The sequence below is a fragment of the Moschus berezovskii genome, chromosome 10 (genome assembly GCF_049115385.1).
Source record: "Moschus berezovskii isolate FMDL1 chromosome 10, NW_MosBer_1.0, whole genome shotgun sequence".
Classification (NCBI taxonomy): Eukaryota; Metazoa; Chordata; class Mammalia; order Artiodactyla; family Moschidae; genus Moschus; species Moschus berezovskii.
The window spans coordinates 103732940-103752867 of record NC_142469.1 but is presented as its reverse complement, the minus strand read 5'-3'; the positions used below and the strand labels follow the sequence as shown (position 1 = coordinate 103752867).

Here is a 19928-nt window from a genome sequence, read left to right as displayed (position 1 = left end):
GGTAAAGACAACAAGCGGAGAAAATACTCAGTGACAGGTGAAGTGAATTCAAACTTAAACCACTCCAAGCTCCTTTGAGAACTCTCTGTAACACTTCTCCATGGCTCTGCCATCTCCTTAGCCTGGTGTGTCTTGCTCCCCTATTGTAGCTACGAAAACTCACTAGGAGAACGCAGGCACCGTGTTCCTGCTCTCAGCACGCACTGAGGTGCTGTTTCTGTTGTTTGGAGAATTCTTTCCAACATAAATGAAGTTTAAAACTAAATACTTGAGGATTGGGAAAAAAAGAGCAAAGAACTGGAAGATACAAATCCGACCGAACTGAGCATCGCTCACGTGCTAGGCGGTGACAAGCTGAACTGCTGAGTGGGCAAGTCCTGCCCTGACTTCAGAGGCCCGCTCCTTTCTTTCTGAAGCACACACAGACAGAACAGAGAGCAGGACCCAAGCAGAGCGCGTGGATGACATGGCAGGGCTGCGTTCTGTGTTCTCTGATCAACACCGCAGCGCAGCGCTGGGGAGGGGCATGGGGGAGACGCTGTGCAGGAGAAGGGAACGGCTTTCTCCTGACTTCCAAATGGCAGTTCCTCCTTAAACTGGTCTCTGGAAACTTCCTGCCAATTCTCTGTCCCCAGGAGACTTCCCGAACAATACCATTACTTGGATAAAGTTCTATTTTTTACAATGCTAACGAAAATAAAATTTAATATATAAACTGAGAAAGATACAGTTCCCAAACAGCAAACTGGAAAGACGCAATCATGAAGTTCCTTTCAAATAGGGACCCTTAAAATCTAACCTATTCTGAATCTTCTTTATAGAATATACTTCATACTTTAAAAATAGAACTCTAAACTAAATTCAAGATACAAGCAGTTTTCTCCCTGGAGATTTACACATCCTGTTATAAAATCAAAGCTATTTCAAAATCATGAGGGGAAAAAAAAATCCCACCCTAAATATAGTATGATAACATTATTATTGAACGAACTGACAAAAGGTCCTTATCTTTCAAAAAAATTCTGCTGCAGAATTACTCAAATTTACAGCACTGAAATATTTAAAGAATCCCTGAAACAGGTCAAAAACTGATCTTCAAACCCGACAAGACCACTCTAGATACTATGAATGCACACGCCCTCCACACATACAGGCCCACACGATCAAACACACAAGCAGAATATTCCAAAAGCTAACGGAATCAAATTAAACCATAAGCAAGTTTAGACATAAGTTTTAAATGTACCTATTCCCTCAGGCTAGCTACCTTTATTATTTAAGACTCACAAAGTCACACAGCAAATAACAATGTGGGCTTCCCAGGTGGCACTTGGGGTAAAGAATCTGCCTGCCAGTGCGGGAGAGATAAGAGACACGAGTTTCATCCCTGGGTCAGGAAGATTCCCTGGAGGAGGGCATGGCAACCCACCCCAGGACTCATGCCCAGAGAATCCCATGGACAGAGGAGCCTGGCGGGCTAGTTCATAGGGTCGCAAAGAGTCAGATACGGCTGAAGCAAATTAACACGGACATAAATTATTTTTAAATTTCCTATATTCATTTCTTCTACACTCACTGCAAAATAGTTGATTCAACTGATAAAAAAAAAAAATGGCTATCAATGACAAGGTTGTTGATTTCATTCCCATCTGGTTTTGTGGTTACTAGCACAAGCTTTCGGAGAAGGCAATGGCAACCCACTCCAGTACTCTTGCCTGGCAAATCCCATGGATGGAGGAGCCTTGTAGGCTGCAGTCCATGGGGTCGCTAAGAGTCAGACACGACTGAGCGACTTCACTTTCCCTTTTCACTTTCACGCATTGGAGAAGGCAATGGCAACCCACTCCAGTGTTCTTGCCTGGAGAATCCCAGGGACGGGGGAGCCTGGTGGACTGCTGTCTATGGGGTCGCACAGAGTCGGACACAACTGAAGTGACTTAGCAGCAGCAGCAGAAGCAGCAGCCCAAGCTTTCGAATGAATAACATAGGCTTTCTCACACAAGGGACTTAGGTTCAAATCCTGACTCTGCCAGTTAGTTACTAGCTGTGTGGGCCTCAGGCAAATTATTGAAAGTCTCCGCAATGCACATATATAAAATAAGGACAAGAAATAGTTAAACTCCATACCTGTAAGGGCTAAACCCCATAAAGCATGCTCAACAGGAGCAGTATGAGAAGTATCACTAAATGATTGATATCACTCAGCATGCATCTGCTCAACTTGGAAAGAGAATCTGCCTTTGACTTCAGCATGAACACACCAGAAACAACTTTAACATTTTAACATCTGAAAGTGAAAGTGAATTCGCTCAGCCATGTCCAACTCTTTGCAACTCCACGGACTGTGGCTCTCCAGGCTCCTTTGTCCATGGGATCCTCCAGGCAAGAATACTAGCGTGAGCTGCCATTTCCTTCTCCAGGGAATCTTCCCGACCCAGGGATCGAACCCAGGCCTCCCACATTACAGGCAGATGCTTTAAACTCTGAGCCATCAAGGAAGCCCCTTTAACATCTTCTAACTCCTTTTAAATCCAATATTATAACTCTATTTTTCCTCCATTAAGATAAAGTCAGTGATAAGGAAGGACTTTGTATTTTATTACTTTTGTATCTCCAATAGTTTTCAGCACAATGTTCAAAACCATTCATTGTTTTTCTACGGTAATACATCTCATATATTACTGAACAGAGTCAGGTATGAAAGAGCAAATCAGACCAGGTTCAGAACACCCCCTCCGCGGTGGTGAGCATGAACCTGGGAGGCAGAAGACCCAAGGCTGAGTCCTAGCCTTATTGGATGGCTGACTGCACACAACTTAACCTGAGACTAAGAAGAAATAGAGTAATTAAGAATTTGTAAGGTCAATATTCTAAAATAGTTCAGGAAATTCAGTTGTGAAGACTCAAAAAACAAAACAAAATCATGGTAATAAAAGGCTATGCAGAAAATACTAAATCATCAGACAGGCATAATAAAATGGAATGTTTTACCCGTATCCAGCAGTATTATATGGATGAATGAACTAACAAAATGTAACATGAAAGTAGAAGAGGAATTTTTGAAGAGGGACTAAAAATGTCCACACTCCACTAAGCCAAGTCTCCAATGGCAAGACCCCAGCCCCGAGGACAGTCATGAACTCAGGACAGGAGAGTTCATTGTTTTATCTACAAGGTCCAGTGCTTTTAGCAGATAAAAACAATCTAAGAAAGCACTGCTGCGGCTGCTGTTGCTGCTGCTGCTACCACTAAGTGTCACTTCAGTCATGTCCGACTCTGTGCGACCCCATAGATGGCAGCCGACCAGGCTCCTCTGTCCCTGGGATTCTCCAGGCAGGAACACTGGAGTGGGTTGCCACTTCCTTCTCCAATGTGTGCATGCATGCTAAGTCGTTTCAGTCGTGTCTAACTCTGTGCAACCCCATGGACAGCAGCCCACCAGGCTCCTCTGTCCACAGGATTCTCCAGGCAAGAATCTGGAGTGAGTTGCCATTTCCTTCTCCACTAAGAAAGCACATATTTTGAAAATGTTAACTTTTATGAAAACTTTAATTTGAGGAAACAGAAAAAGGTATCTGTCTTGTACTGTTCTCCAACTGTGGGTAAAGTATTTCTCTACACAAGGAAAAATTCACTTGGCTGCACTTTCCAAATCAGAGTAGAAGACTAAAGTGAGGTCACTCAGTGGTGTCCGACTCTTTGCAAACCCGTGGACTGTAGCCCACCAGGCTCCTCTGTCCATGGGATTTTCCAGGCAAGAGTACTGGAGTGGGTTGCCATTTAAATAATTCTATAGAAGTTGAATATCTCGTCTTCAAATCTACATGTATTACAAAACAAAAGCTCACAATAAACTACTACTGATTTCAAAGCATTTCCAAACTTATTATTCTAACAACAAACATAAAGAATGACAAGGAAGTGAAGATGAACACTGTCATAAACACTACATTAAAATCAATCAAACATAGGACAGTTTATCCCTCCTTATTCATTATGCACCACAGAAAATGAGGTATGAAAAACGCCATGTGCTGCCTGGCTCACGGTGCTACCTCACTATATTTATTCATAATTAAAATAAATCTCAGGAGAAGCATTATACAAAGATGAAGTTATGCATTTAATACTTTCTTAAGGTTTACTTAACTCTGTTAAGATGGTGGTCACACCTGTAAGAAATGGTATTGGTTTACATTCCATCCAAGTAACTTTGTAACTTAATTAAACCTTAGAACAAAGTCCAGCGTTACCTAAAAGAATTTTTTTTAAGCCTAATATCCAATAAATAAAATTCACAATATCTGCCATCCTATGAAAATTTCAAAGAAACAGGAAGATACAACCCAATCCAGGAGAAAAATCAATAGAGACCAGAAATGACTCAGGTGGACCCTGCAGAGAAGAAACACACATGAAATGAAAAACACTCTGGAAAAGATAAAAGCAGATTAGCTGCAACAGAAAAAAGATCAATAAACTCGAAGACACAGCACTAGAGACTACCCAAGTTAATCAGAGTGAAAAAGACTGAGAGGAAAAAAGCAGAAAGAAAGACCAGAGCATCAGTAATCTGCAGGGTAACACACATGCGCTTCCCTGGTAGCTCCGTTGGTAAAGAACCCGCCTGCAGTGCAGGAGACCTGGCCTGAATCCCTGGGTCGGGAAGACCCCCTGGAGAAGGAAATGGCAACCCACTCCAGGATTCTTGCCTGGAGAACCCCATGGACAGAGGAGCCTGGTGGGCTACAGTCCATGGGGCTGCAGCGTCAGACACGACTGAGTGTCTGACCCTTTCACTTTTGAATTCATATAAGTACAGTAAAATTAACACTCTAAAACTAGTTAATGTGGTTACAAATCAGAAAAAAAAATCCAATTTCTAAAAATTCTATTCCATTTAGTAAGAGTCGGACAGGACTTAGTGATTAAACCACCACCAGTGTAACATATGTGTTACTGGAGCTCAAAACAAGAAAAGGGAGGAACAGAATAATTCTCTAAAGAAATAAAGCCTGAAAAATTTCCAAATCTGGGGGGGGGGCAGTGGCAAAACAACAAACGCAGCAGATCAAAGATATAAGAATCTCAGCAAACTCCAAGCAGAAGAATTATAAGAAAACTACCAGTTTTTGATTATGAGTATCATAATCAAATGTAAAAAAAAAAACCAAAAACCAGTGACGAAGAAAAAAATCTGAAAAGCAGCCAGAAAAAAACTACTCAGTTAGAAAGCTTTAGCTAAGAATACAATGGGGGGTAGGGTAGGAGGAGAAATTGAGCAAAAGTTTATTCTTTTTTTCCTTTAAAAAAAAATCATGTAGACACAAAATCTAGGAAAATAAATACCAGTGGTATGTTCAAAAGAACTTGCATCACTTCAAGTAACTAACCAAAAGCATCCAAAACCTCACTTGGTATTAGCTCATGTGAGATGAGCTCATGTGGCCAGCTGACTGGTTTAGAATGTTTCCATGGATACCAATTATTTTGGATAAGGAAAGTAGTACAAGGTCTACATCAGCTGCCCGGAAACATTTTTCTTCCTTGTGTTTAAAAACATACAAATGTGAAATGTCTTTCTGGTACTAAACCTCTGACAGTCACATAAAACAATGTTGCATTCTTTTAACATGAAACCATGCTCAAGTACCATTCAGGTGATCTGGAATCCCGTCTAAGAAAGGTACTGTTTAAACTCAACCCAAAGGGGTTTGGTGTAGTCTGTAAATGAAGTATGTGAAAGACAAAAATTCAAATAACTTGGGGTTAAATAGTTCTGCTCTGACATCATAGGTAAAACCACATGGTGCCTGAAATAGCTCATCTATAAAATGATGAAGTTGGATTAGATGAGCTTGAAAACATCTGTGGCTTTGCAAAAGCCCTTAAAAAAAAATAACTTCATTAAAAGTTCTTAGCAAAGTCCTTAAACATAAAATATTTTATTCCATATTAGTACAGTTCTCACCTGTGTGAGTTTCTCTCCACCTCTTCACTGACCTATTCTCTATGAAATAATAATTAAAGGAGGGCTTTTACTACTGTGGGAAAGGGAGGAGGGGTTGGCAAAGGGGTTAGATTTTCTAGGTTTCTTTTTTAGATACCTTACATAGTTTGCTTGGCCTGCACTATAAATTAAAAGGAGTTAAGTTTGAGGTGGCATGGTTGGCTTGTACTGTAAGCACCAATTAAAACTTAGCTGACCAATCAATCGGCTTGTAGTTGAATGTCTATCAGCTTACCTACACTTAAGCTGTTATCAAATCTCAAGTTTGTCCAACATTCATGACTTTACTTTTGCATTGACTTAGCTCTGTGCAAAACAGCAAGCCTTCATTATTTTTCAGTATAGACATTCAAACTCTTTCAACTATAATTCATTTTTTAAACACAAGCAAACATGTTAAAACAAGATTTCCTATGGAAATGAGTAAGAAACTATCCCCCAACTAGACTCAAAGCTTCATGAGGGCAGGGACCTCATCTGTCCACTGTTCGTTCAGTGTGGGGAACAGTGCCCGGGGCAGGTTACGTGGCCACCGCTATCTGCTGAATAAATGGATTTGCAAGGTTAATAATTTTATCTTTTGATACTTTAGACTTAATTATCTAAATTCTATTTTAATAAAATCACATTTAATAATTTGAAGAATGCAAATTTTTAAAGGCTGTAAGAATTAAAGATTGTTGACTTCTGACAATGTTGTTTAAGTGATACTGTTACCCTAGGTGCCAAGACGACAATCTACTGACCAAAACAGTGGCAATGGGATATGAGAAAAGGAATAATGGTTCTGGAGTCAGAATAACATGGGCTGAAATCCCTATGTCCCCACACTTATTAGTAAGAATATAAGTTTTAGACAAATTATTATGCTTGCTTACACTTTCATTTATTTGAAGTCTTCTATCCATTATCACTGGGTAAGTGATATTGGTGAGTCAGTTAATTTTTAAACATATACTTTTATACTTTTAAATATATACTAAAAGCATTAAAAATGACATGCAGGTAAAAAACCTGAAATACCTGTGGTGGCTATTACTCTGGTGGCTTCCCAGTATTCACATCCTTGAATAATCATCTCCTCTTGATGAAGGTGAAAGAGGCGAGTGAAAAAGCTGGTTTAAAACTCAACATGCAAAAAACGAAGATCATGGCATCCAGTCCCATCGCTTCATGGCAAACAGATGGGCAAACAATGAAAACAGTGGCATATTTTATTTCCCCGGGCTCCAAAAGCACTGCGAACAGTGACTGCAGCCATGAAATTAAAAGACTCTTGCTCCTTGGAAGAACAGATATGACAAACCTAGACACCGTATTAAAAAGCAAAGATAGCACCTTGCTCACAAATGTCCACAGTCAAAGCTATGGTTTTTTCCAGTAGTCGTGTTTGGATGTGAGAGCTGGACTAAAAAGAAGGCTGAGCGCTGAAGAATTGATGCTTTTGAACTGTGGTGCTAGAGAAGACTCTTGAGAGTCCCGTGGACTGCAAGGAGATCAAACTAGTCCATTCTAAAGAAAATCAATCCCGAATATGCACTGGAAGGACTGATGCTGAAGCTGAAGCTCCACCACTTTGACCACTTGATGTGAAGGGCCAATTCATTGGAAAAGACCCTGATGCTGGGAAAGATGGAAGGCAGGGAGAGAAGGGGACGACAGAGGATGAGATGGTTGGATGGTACCACTGACTCAATGGACATGAGTTTGAGCAAGCTCCGCGAGATAGTGAAGGACAGGGAAGCCTGGCATGCTGCAGTCCGTGGGGTCACAAAGAGTCGGACATGACTTAGCAAACTGAACAGCGACAACTTGAATGTGGCCTGACCCTGTGACCTTTTTAGTCATCGGAATGTAGAGGAAGTGACTCTGGGTCAGTTCTAGGCCTCAGCCTTACGAACACCACCCTTGTATCCAGGGCACACTAGCCACCAGGTAAGAAGTCCCGCCACCCTGAGACTGCCAGGGTTTTCAAAGCCTCACGAGCCAGATGGAAAGGCTGCATGAAGGAGAAGCCAGCCAGGCCAGAGGTCTCTGAGGTCCCACCCCAGCTGACGACCGGTGCCAACCTACCAGCCTGTGCATGAGGCTATTTCAGACCTTCCAGCTGTCCCTGAGACCAAGTCAACACCATGAAAAGCAGAAGAAACATTCAATACCGCAACAGATTAATAAATGGTTTTTAAGTCATTGAGCTTTGGTATGGTTTGTTAAATTACAATAGAGAATTGACACACATACAATACTTAAACACTTTATTTTTGCTTTAAGCCCAATAAAGGGTTTAAATTAGTTAAGACTTTGATGAGGCCACAGCCTTGTCTTTTAGTGCGGGTCCCCGAGAGAAGCAGGAGTCCACTTCATCAAATACACCACAACCAAAGGACAGCATCTGCCATCTCCACTCTCTGGTTCTTTAAAATGGAACAAAAATTTAAAGGTTTTCATAGGGTAATTTTTCTGGATTACCTAAAACAACAGTTCTTTCCTATCCCTTACTTAATGCTAATTTTCTTTTGGTGACCTATCTTCAGACTTTCCCAAGCAGTCCAAATTAGTTTATACAGAAACTGCAATTCTCTTTTGCAGTCACATCTCATATATTTGTATAACTGTTTACTAAACTCTGCAATTACAATTAAAACGTACAAGAAACCTAAAAAGATTTAAGAACAGATGAGGAACTCTTGATAAATATATAGGTTCAACTGGTGGGAACAGAAAGTCACAGGCATCTTAGAGCGTCTAAGACTCTCTTAGACTGTCTATTAGTCACAGTCACTCAAGATGCTGTGAGCATCAGCTGATAGGTTTTACAGAAGAAATGGGGTGGGGCAGGTCTTGGAGAGGATTAGGCAGATAAGTGTACAAGGGCAAGCTGGCTTAGATCTCCTAGAAGTCTTATTTCACTCATGAAAAAAGTAAACTGTTAGTCGCTCAGTTGTGTCCGCCTCTTTGCAACTCCATGGATTGTCCCCCACCAGGCTCCTCTGTCCATGAAATTCTCCAGCAAGAATGCTGGAGTGGGTAGTCATTCCCTTCTCCAGGGGATCTTCCCGACCCATGGATTAAACCCAGGTCTCTTGCATTGCAAGCAGATTCTTCACCGTGTGAGCCACCAGGGAATTAGATTTATGTAAAGTATACTTTATCAGTCCTGAAGTAGATAGAATAAAAAACACAAAGACAGAAAACATATATATGAAGAAAAACTATCCCATATGGATAAAATTTATTCATCATTAGAAATAAACACAATTATAAGCTATTTAAAAAATACTGTCATATGAAGCCTTTCAGAAAAAAAATCATACAATCATATAACAAAATGCTTTAAAGATTTATTATTATTCTTCACTTCTAGTAAACCAGAAGACTATCCAAAAAGAACTAGAACCAAAAAAAAGAGAGGTTTTAGGTAGTTAAAAACATATATGAGTCATGATACAGATAAAAGATATATGTGATTATTTCTATAATTTCAGCAATTTCACTGCAAACAGTTGAGTACTTTAAAACAATGGGACAAAGAAAAGGACGTTTTCAAGTGTGCTTTCTTATTTTTGCCAGTTTTAATGCCTCCAAAGAAACGTGAGCGTACCTATATCTTTACTCAAAGCTTTGCAAATCTATCCCTGACTTATGTGTACAGATTAAAAAGCAAACAGTCAAAAGGCAAGAAACCTTTTCTGAGGTGAACCTGCTTGTACCGGGGTGGTGGTGTCAGTAGGGAGCATGTCTCTAAACACGAGAGGTGAACATAAGCAGCCTGTCCGTCTCCTTACAGATGCAAGTTACAATGAATGCCAACCATAAATGCATCTAAAGAAAAGCAACATAAAACCAATGATTCATGCAAAGGCTGCTTCAGGCTTAAGTAAAGAGAACTCTGGGGCTAAGGCAGGGAAATTGGAAAGAAGAAAGCTGTGTCAAAGCTGGGAGGAAAAGCCAACTGGCCCACACCATACCAAGAGAACACAACACATTTAAGAAAGCTGTGGTACATATACACAATGGAGTATTACTCAGCCATTAAAAAGAATACATTTGAACCAGTTCTAATGAGGTGGATGAAAGTGGAGCCTATTATACAGAGTGAAGTAAGCCAGAAAGAAAAACACCAATACAGTATACTAACGCATATATATGGAATTTAGAAAGATGGTAACCTTAACCCTGTATGCGAGACAGCAAAAGAGACACAGATGTATAGAACAGTCTTTGGGACTCTGTGGGAGAGGGCGAGGGTGGGATGATTTGGGAGAATGGCATTGAAACATGTATATTATCATATGTGAAACAAATCGCCAGTCCAGGTTCGATGCATGATACAGGGTGCTTGGGGCTGGTGTACTGGGATGACCCAGAGGGAGGGAGGTGGGAGGGGGGCTCAGAATGGGGAACACATGTACACCCGGGGCGGATTCATGTCATTGTATGGCAAAACCAATACAAAAGTGTAAAGTAATTAGCCTCCAATTAAAATAAATAAATTTATATTTAAAAAAAAAGTTTAAAGAGAAACAAGACCAATGTTTAAAACTTTAAAGACAACAACAAAGAACTGTGGCCTTCCTCTATACGTTCTTCCTTACAAGTGAGAACATTTTCAAAATCACCTTATTCTAATTCGAATTTATATGTGGAAAAAGTGTTGTGTGTCATGAATTACTTCCCATATAATTCTCAGAAATCAAGTAACTAAAGAGCTGCTTTCTGTAGCAAACAGATGAGCTGTCTGAATCTCCTTAACTCAAGCTATCATTTTTCTAAGTTAAATTTTAAAAACCGTTAACTATAAATGTGCTCCATGAAACACGCATACTTTCAAAAGATGAACTTCAACTGTTGAGGGGATAAACTGAGGAAACAAACATGTGAGATGCTCTCCCAGGGTTTTCAGTGAAGAAAAGTGGGTGATGGAATAAGGACAATTTGGACATTACACCTCTGACCTCGGCTTTGACATTAGCACAGAGAGAGCCCATTTACTTGGAGACCAGATCTTGGTTTCCAGCACCACGCTCCAACAAAAGAACCGGACTTCTTGGCGGAACGGGCGTTTCCCGGGCCGACTGGAGGAAGACGAAGAGTGAGCTGGGCGCGTCTGGCACGAGGGCACGCCAAGGCAGTGCTGGAAAGCAGGAACCAGCGTGGGCGTCTTCAAACGGCCACAGGAGCAACTGAGAGACTCCCCACTGGCCAAAGCTGCGGCAATCCGAGCGACAAAGCACTGGATTTGAACCATGAATCCATGAGCCCATACTGATGGAAATAATTACTGTATAAATAAACAAGAGAAGGGACAAATCTTTACAGGAAAAAATCCAAGTACTTTACATAGACAAATGAGCAAATAAATCAACATTATCAGTAATAAGTCAGGTTGTTAACACGAGTTTTCAAATGACAAGGGCACTTCACCTCTGTGGTCACAGTCCCAAAGCCCTAACTCCAGTCAAACCGTGAAAAAAAAAATCCAGACAAACCCAAACTGAGGGACAGTATTCAGAATACCTGACTGGTCCTGCTGAAAACGGTGACAGCCATCACAAACAGAGTCTGAGGAGCAGTAACAGCCAAGACACGGAGGAGGAGACGTGATAACTAAACGTAACGGGGAGCCCTGGCTGGGATCTGGGACATGACCCGCCATGCCATGGGATTCCATGACGACGCCTAACAAGCTGACTATCCACGTATAAAAGGCTACAAGCCAGGACGAAATGAAAAATGTAGCATTAACTACAAAACTAAGCCATTCTGTGTCGCTGTAACTGGTGACTGTAGTTATAAAGCAATTTTTAAACGGTAGGTGAGAAAATTCCACTTAAAACAGTGACTTCCAAAACTGGGACACGCATCAGATTTCTGTGTTTTGCATCAGCTACAGAATGCTGGGAAAAGTTGGGGGCGGGAGGAGAAGGGGACGACGGAGAATGAGATGGCTGGATGGCATCACCGACTCTGTGGACATGAATTTGAGTGAACTCCGGGAGTTGGTGATGGACAGGGAGGCCTGGCGTGCTGTGATTCATGGGGTTGCGGAGAGTCGGACACGACTGAGTGACTGAACTGAACCGAACTGAACAGAATGCATCACACAGTAATAAACAACTCACACTCTAACAGTGTAACTGCTGCCTTACATACTGAGCACCAAGCGTCCGTCAGGCACTATGGTAGCATCCCACAGGAGCTCATTCAATCCTCCGCGGAGCTTTCTGGCGCCATTTTCAGAAAGGATACCTTGCCCACAAGGCCCATTCTTGTTGATTATGGAAATTATCATACTCTCGTTATCAAATACCTATCACATAGCAGGTAACTCAGTTGGGCAATTGACAAATGCTATGCCATCCCATCTTCCCAACACCCCTCTCCCAATCCCTACGCTGCAGAGGAGGAAAAACAGACGCAAAGGTCTGCTCCCTGGAATGTGTCTGGGCAGAACTGGAGCCCTGGTCCGACCTCAACACCGAGGACTCTCCGACCTTCGGCCCAGCTCTCTGCCCTAAGTCCCTGGGGTGTCCACCTCCTCCCAAAGGCAGGCACAGAGCCCTGCGCCCCCTGGGGAAGGAAGTCCTGTCGGCTGCAGAAAGCGCTTGCGGGGAGCGTTCAGGGACCGAGCTCGCTGGCCAGTGCTGGGGTTCCCTCGTTTGGTGAAGCCTCTTAGCCATTCGAGGTCTACACTCCTCACCTATTGCCATGGATAAGACGTTGAGTCTGAACTGCGCGCTGGGGACACTGTGTGGCTACAATATAAACGGAAGGCGGGGGTGAGAATTTTATCTTATTTCTGCATGTCACATAAAAGGTGTAACTCAACTCCACGCTCCTTCAGGTAGCTGCCTACCTCCCCTACCAAGTACAGGAGTCACACCCTGTCTTCTCTGAACACCAAAGAACCAGTTCCCCTAACCAAGTACTCATCAGATCAGGCTGGGGTTTCAGTTTCATGTAAATCTGTGTGTTTATGTCTAAAAAAGTGCGTAAAACCACCCACTGGAGGAACAGGAAATACAGGCCTTTTAAATTAGAGACCAGTTATTTGAAATCAACAATTAACTTAGAGAATGGGATTCTGAGTAAGAGCTGAGATAGAAGAAGAAATAAAATTTTAACTGTATGTTATTTCATTCCCTTTGGGGTTTTTGTTTTTCAGATCTCTATTCCAATGATTTCTTTATTTACATTTGAAAACTGCATATTAACTGCTTCATACTAGACCTAGAGTGGCTAAGAGGCTTCACCAAACGAGGGAACCCCAGCACTGGCCAGAGAGCTCGGTCCCCGAACGCTCCCCGCAAGCGCTTTCTCCAGCCGACAGGGACCTCCTTCCCCAGGGGGTGCAGGGCTCTGTGCCTGCCTTTGGGAGGAGGTGGACACCCCAGGGACCTAGGGCAGAGAGCTGGGAGGAAGGTGGGAGAGTCCTTGACGCTGAGGTCGGACCAGGGCTCCACTACATACTGTAGTGTGTTAACTGCACCACCAGACCCTCAGTTCACTCAACATCGGCTCAACCAGACGAAGGCTGTGCTGGCAGTTGAGGAAACACACGTTACCGAACAAGAGACTCACCACGCCTGCCCTCCTAAACTTTTCGATCCACACAGAGAACTAGCTATTTAGCAGGTCACTTCAGTTGCTCAGTCGTGCCTGACTCTGCGACCCCATGGTCTGCAGCACGCCAGGCTTCCCTGTGCTTCACTGACTCCCGGAGCTTGCTCAACTTCATGTTTATCAAATTGGTGATGCCATCCAATCATCTTATCCTCTGCTGTCCCCTTCTCCTCCTGCCCTCAATCTTTCCCAGCATCAGGGTCTTTTCCAATGAGTCAGTTCTTCACATCAGGTGGCCAAAGTATTGGAGCTTCAGCTTCAGCATCAGTCCTTCCAATGAACATTCAGGACTGATTTCCTTTAGGATTGACTGGTTTGATCTCCTTGCAGTTCAAGCAACTCTCAAGAGTCTTCAGCAACACAGTTTAAAAGCATCAATTCTTCGGCACTCAGCTTTCTTTACAGTCCAAATCTCACATTCACTCATGACTCCTGGAAAAACCATAGCTTTGACAGACCTTTGTTGGCAAAATAATGTCTCTGTTTTTTAATATGCTGTCTAGGTTTGTCATACATTTTCTTCCAAGGAGCAAGTGTCTTTTAATTTCATCGCTGCAGTTACCTTCTGCAGCGATTTTGCAGCACAAGAAAATAAAGTCTCTCACTGGTTCCATCATTTCCCCATCTTTTTGCCATGAAGTGATAGGACCGAATGCCACGATCTTAGTTTTCTGAATGTTGAGTTTTAAGGCAGTTTTTTCACTCTCCTCTTTTACTTTCATCAAGAGGCTCTTCAGTTCTTCTTTGCTTTCTGCCATAAGGGTGGTGTCATCTGCATATCTAAGGTTACTGATATTTCTCCCAGCAATCCTGATTCCAGCTTGTGCTTCATCCAGCCCAGCGTTTCTCATGATGTACTCTGCATATAAGTTAAATAAGCAGGGTGACAACACACAGCCTTGACGTACTCCTTTCCCAATTTGGAACCAGTCTGTTGTTCCATGTCCAGTTCTAACTGTTGCTTCTTGATCTGCATACAGATTTCTCAGGAGGCAGATAAGGTGATCTGGTATTCCCATCTCTTGAAGAATTTTCCAGTTTGTTGTGATCCATACAGTCAAAGGCTTTGCCATAGTCAATAAAGTAGATGTTTTTCTGCAACTCTCCTGCTTTTTCCATGATCCAATGGATGTTCGCAATTTGATCTTTGGTTTCTCTGCCTTTTCTAAATCCAGCTTAAACATCTGGAATTTCTCAGTTCATATACTGTTGAAGCCTTGCTTAGAGAATTTTGAGCATTACTTTGCCAGCATGTGAGATGAGTGTAGTTGTGTGGTAGTTTGAGCATTCTTTGGCATTGCATTTCTCTGGGATTGGAATGAGACCTTTTCCAGTCTTGTGGCCACTGTTGAGTTTTCCAAATTTGCTGGCATATTGAGTGCAGCACTTTCACAGCATCATCTTTTAGGATTTGAAACAGCACAACTGGAATTCCGTCACTTCCACTAGCTTTGTTCATGGCGATGCTTCCTAAGGCCCACTTGACTTTGCATGCCAGGATGTCTGGCTCTAGGTGAGTGATCACACCATCATGGTTATCTGGGTCATTAAGATCTTTTTTGTACAGTTCTTCTGTGTATTCTTGCCACCGCTTAATATCTCCTGCTTCTGTTAGGTCCATACCATTTCTGTCCTTTATTGAGCTCATCTTTGCATGAAATGTGGAGAAGGCAATGGCAAGCCACTCCAGTACTCTTGCCTAGAAAATCCCATGGATGGAGAAGCCTGGTAGGCTGCAGTCCGTGGGGTCGCTAGGGGTCGGACACGACTGAGCGACTTTACTTTCCCTTTTCCCTTTCACACATTGGAGAAGGAAATGGCAACCCACTCCAGTGTTCTTGCCTGGAGAATCCCAGGGACAGGGGAGCCTGGTGGGCTTCCGTCTATGGGGTCACACAGAGTTGGACACGACTGAAGTGACTCAGCAGCAGCAGTTGCATGAAATGCTCCCCTGGTATCTCTAATTTATTGAAGAGATCTCTAGTCTTTCCAATTCTACTGTTTTCCTCTATTTCTTTGCATTGATCACTGAGGAAAGCCTTTTTATCTCTCCTTGCGATTCTTTGGAACTCTGCATTCAGATAGGTGTATCTTTCCTTTTCTCCTTTGCCTCTCGCTTAACTACACACAAAGTCCTTAAAGCACAGTTCCTCATTATGTTGTGAAGGGAAACTACAAAGCAGACCAGCAGACAGGATCTAGCCTGGAGATTCCTTAGGGTGATAACAAAGAAGACATCTCCAAAGAAGGAAGGCTGAAGGCACTGACCAGGAGAGGGAGGGGGAAAGTGGCCAAGACAGAAGAACCCACAGCTCCTCTGAGAAAGCCAAAGGTCATGACAGCCTGAGCTGAGGGCAAAGCAAATCAGAGCACACAAAGGAGCCAGCACTTATCAGGTTACGATGGCCCTTCGTCCTAACAGAAAGGTGCAGCTGCAAAGGGCATTAAGTAGGGGAGAGGCAGCAGCGAACCTACATTTTTCTTCAAAATATTTCCCATGTCTCCTTACACTAGCAGACAGGCACAAAGATACACCCATTTTTCTAACACTACTTTGACTTTTTCACACATAAAGCTCAACTACTCAATCTTCAGTTCAGTTCAGTCACTCAGTCGTGTCCGACTCTTTGCGACCCCATGAATCGCAGCACACCAGGCCTCCCTATCCATCACCAACTCCCGGAGTACACTCAAACTCATGTCCATCGAGTCGGTGATGCCATCCAGCCATCTCATTCTCTGTCGTCCCCTTCTCCTCCCACCCCAAATCCCTCCCAGCATCAGAGTCTTTTCCAGTGAGTCAACCTGTCGCATGAGGTGGCCAAAGTATTGGAGTTTCAGTTTCAGCATCAGTCCTTCCAATGAACACCCAGGACTGGTCTCCTTTAGAATGGACTGGTTGCATCTCCCTGCAGTCCAAGGGACTCAATCTTGAAGTCAACCTAAACAGCAATTCCGTCTACACCAGTCCAACAAGCAAGACCAATGCACCTGCAAGGAGTCCACGGAGAAAAAAACAATTGTTCTCGTGAGAGGCACGACGCCTGTACATGTGAAAGTCTTAAAAATGGCAAGTTAACATCTAAGAAATAAAACGCTATGCAACGTCAAAGATGCACTGAGAGATAAACAAGAAGTCTGTCTCGTGAAAAATATAACTATCTTCTAATTAAGAACGACGTAAACTGGGAGAAAACTTTTATTGGATCTAAAAACTTTTAGAAAAAAGCTATTTCTAATTTTATAGCTCTCTTCACTAAGGAGAACATAATTGGTGACTGTGCTTGAATACATAGGCTAATGTGAAATTTGCTGGAAATGTGAGGCCTGAAGTCCAATGTATTCCAAAGATAAACACCACTCACAGTTTCAGAAAGGAAACCGGTCTCACAGTATGTAATTACATGCAACATGTACAAAATACAGGGAACGTAAAAAATAAAGTATCAGAACTATGTTATTATACTTTGTGTCCCAATCATGGGGACTACGAGTCCCCTGAAACTGAACGCAGATTTTAATTTACACGCACTTTTGGAGTCGAGAGTCCACAGTTTCATCAGATTGTCAGATGGAGTCTCTGACCCAGAAGGGCTAAGGCACACTGACCTGGACAGTGCTCACCAAACACTCAGCAGGGCTCTTCCTTCAAAGCGTCTCATTCTGACACACATCAGACAGACACTCAAAGGATGAAGGTAGCAGATGCATAACGAATTCAAACCAGTACTTGAGCTACAAGGGTGCTTCCACATTAGGTAAGAACAATGCCTTCCTGACCACACAAGCCGGCTTTGCACAAAGCTGACTTTTAAATCACATACATGTCAAGAAGTTAACCAAATAAGGCAGTGGTTTTCAATCTTTTGTGACGCTCTGTTGTTTTCTGTTTAGAAGGACACTATTTATTCTCCATACTCCTTGTAAAAGTGGTCAGTTAAACTAAATTAACATTTAACTGAACAGCACAGTTAATTTAGGAATAATTAGAAAAATCCTTTAACGGTTCATAATCAAGGCTACAATTAAATACAATATAGGCAAAGCCTCTGGGAGGGAAATTAAGCAAACATGGAACACAGTGGTTTGGTAAATGAGATAAAAGAAGAATATCCCACATAACGCAGTAACAGAAACTGAAAGCAGAAGAAAAAAATGTTACAAGAAGGAAGTTATTTATAAGACTGACACACAGAGTAGAAACCATGGAAGAACAAGGGATTTAAGCAGTGACTTTCCAGTGATAACTTTGTGTTTATCTTTCCTGGGGTTCAATGAACTGTTTGAATCTACAGGCTGACAGCGTCTGTTCATTTTAAGCCATATTTCTTAAAATCTTTTTTTCCGGTTTTCCTCTTCCAAGAACTCCAATCACAGCCATGCTGAGTGTGGGACAGGCTCTCACCTGTCACTGGGGCTCCACACGTTTCCCTGGCCTGGATCCTCCCTGGACTACACTGCGCACACTGTCTAGTGCTATGCTCACAAGTCCAGGTTTTTTCTACAGCGCCTGTGTGTGAGTGCGATCCGTCGCTCAGTCGCATCCGACTCTTCGCGACCCTGTGGACTGTAGCCCGACAGGCTCCTCTGTCCACGGGACTCTCCAGGCACGGATACTGGAGTGGGTTGCCATTTCCTCCTCCAGGAGATCCTCCCAACCAGCAACTGAACTCGCATCTCTGGCATCTTCTGCATTGGCAGGCTGTTTCTTTATGGCCGCACCACCGGGAAGCCCATTTTTCTAGTGTCTACTCTGTTGATAATCCCATCCAATACATTTGTCATTTCAGATACTGTATTTTTCATCTTCAGACGGTCCATTTGAGTTTTTTTTTAATGTCTTCTACTTTTTTCTTTAATGTTCATATTCTCATTTAAATACCTGAACATAATTCAATAATAAAAAGACAAACCAATAAAAAATGGAGAAAGGATCTGAATACACAGTTCTCCAAAGAAGATATACAAACGGCCAACAAGCATCTGAAAAGATGCTTACCATCACTAGGAAAATGCAAATCCAAACCATAAGACAGGACTTTACATCTGTAAGGATGGCTACCCTCAAAAAGTCAGGTAATAATAAGCATGGGCAAGGATGTGACGAAATCAGAACTCTCATACACAGCTGGTGGGAATGTTAAATGGCACAGGCAAGTGGAAAAATCTACGATCCAGCAATTAGACTCCTAAGCATACATGCAAGAAAAATGAAAACGTCCGTCCAGACAAACAACTATGCATATTTGAACACTTAGAGCATCATTACTCATAACAGCCAAAAGGTGGAAACAAGCCAATGTCTATCAGGTAACGAGTGGGTAAGCAGACATGGTGTTAATACATGCATTCAGTGGACCGCTACTGAGCCAAAGAAAGGAATGAAGGGCTGATACATCGTACAAGAGGGATGAAACTTGCTAACATTAGGTTAAATGAAAGAAGTCAGTCCTAACAGACCACATATCACATGATTTGATTTGTATAACGTGCTCAGAACAGAGACAAAAGTAGATTAATGGTCATTTAGGACTGGGAGGGATGAGGCTGGCAGACAGCAGCAACTAAAGGGCACAGGGATTCTTCCTGAGGTGATCACAGTGTTCTAAAATTGACCTGGTGACGGCTGCACATATCTTTGAGCACAATAAAACAATTGATTTGTATACTTTAAATGGGTGAACTGTATGATACATGAATTGTATCTCAATAAGGGGAGAAATGGGCTTCACTGGTGGTTCAGCTGGGAAAGAATCCACCTGCAATGTAGGAGACCTGGGTTCAATCCCTGGGTTGGGAAGATCCCCTGGAGAAGGGAAAGGCTACCCACTCCAGTATTCTGGCCTAGAGAACTCCATGGACTGTATAGTCCATGGGGTCGCAAAGAGTCGGACATGACTGAGCGACTTTCACTTTCAAGGGGAAAAATATCAACAACCTCAGATATGCAAGTGATACCACATTAAAGGCAGAAAGCAAAGAGAAACTAAAGAGCCTGTTGATGAAGGTGAAAGAGGAGAGTGAAAAAGCTGGCTTAAAACTCAACATGCACAAAACGAAGATCATGGCATCTGGTCCCAACACTTCATGGTGAATAGATGGGGAAACAAAGGAAACAGTGACAGACTTTATTTTCTTGGGCTCCAAAATCACTGCAGATGGTGACTGCTGCCATGAAATTAAAACACGCTTACTCCTTAGAAGAAAATCTATGACAATCCTAGACAGCATACTAAAAAGCAGAAACATCACTTTGCCGACAAAAGTTCACACAATCAAAGCTATGGTTTTTCCA

At 42.5% G+C, this 19928-nt stretch overlaps 1 protein-coding gene across 1 annotated transcript in view; it reads right to left on the bottom strand.

The window, feature by feature from the left end:
- The window catches only part of MAP3K4 (mitogen-activated protein kinase kinase kinase 4), a 116550-nt gene that overhangs the window by 81184 nt on the left and 15438 nt on the right, over positions 1-19928 (bottom strand). The window lies entirely within an intron of this gene.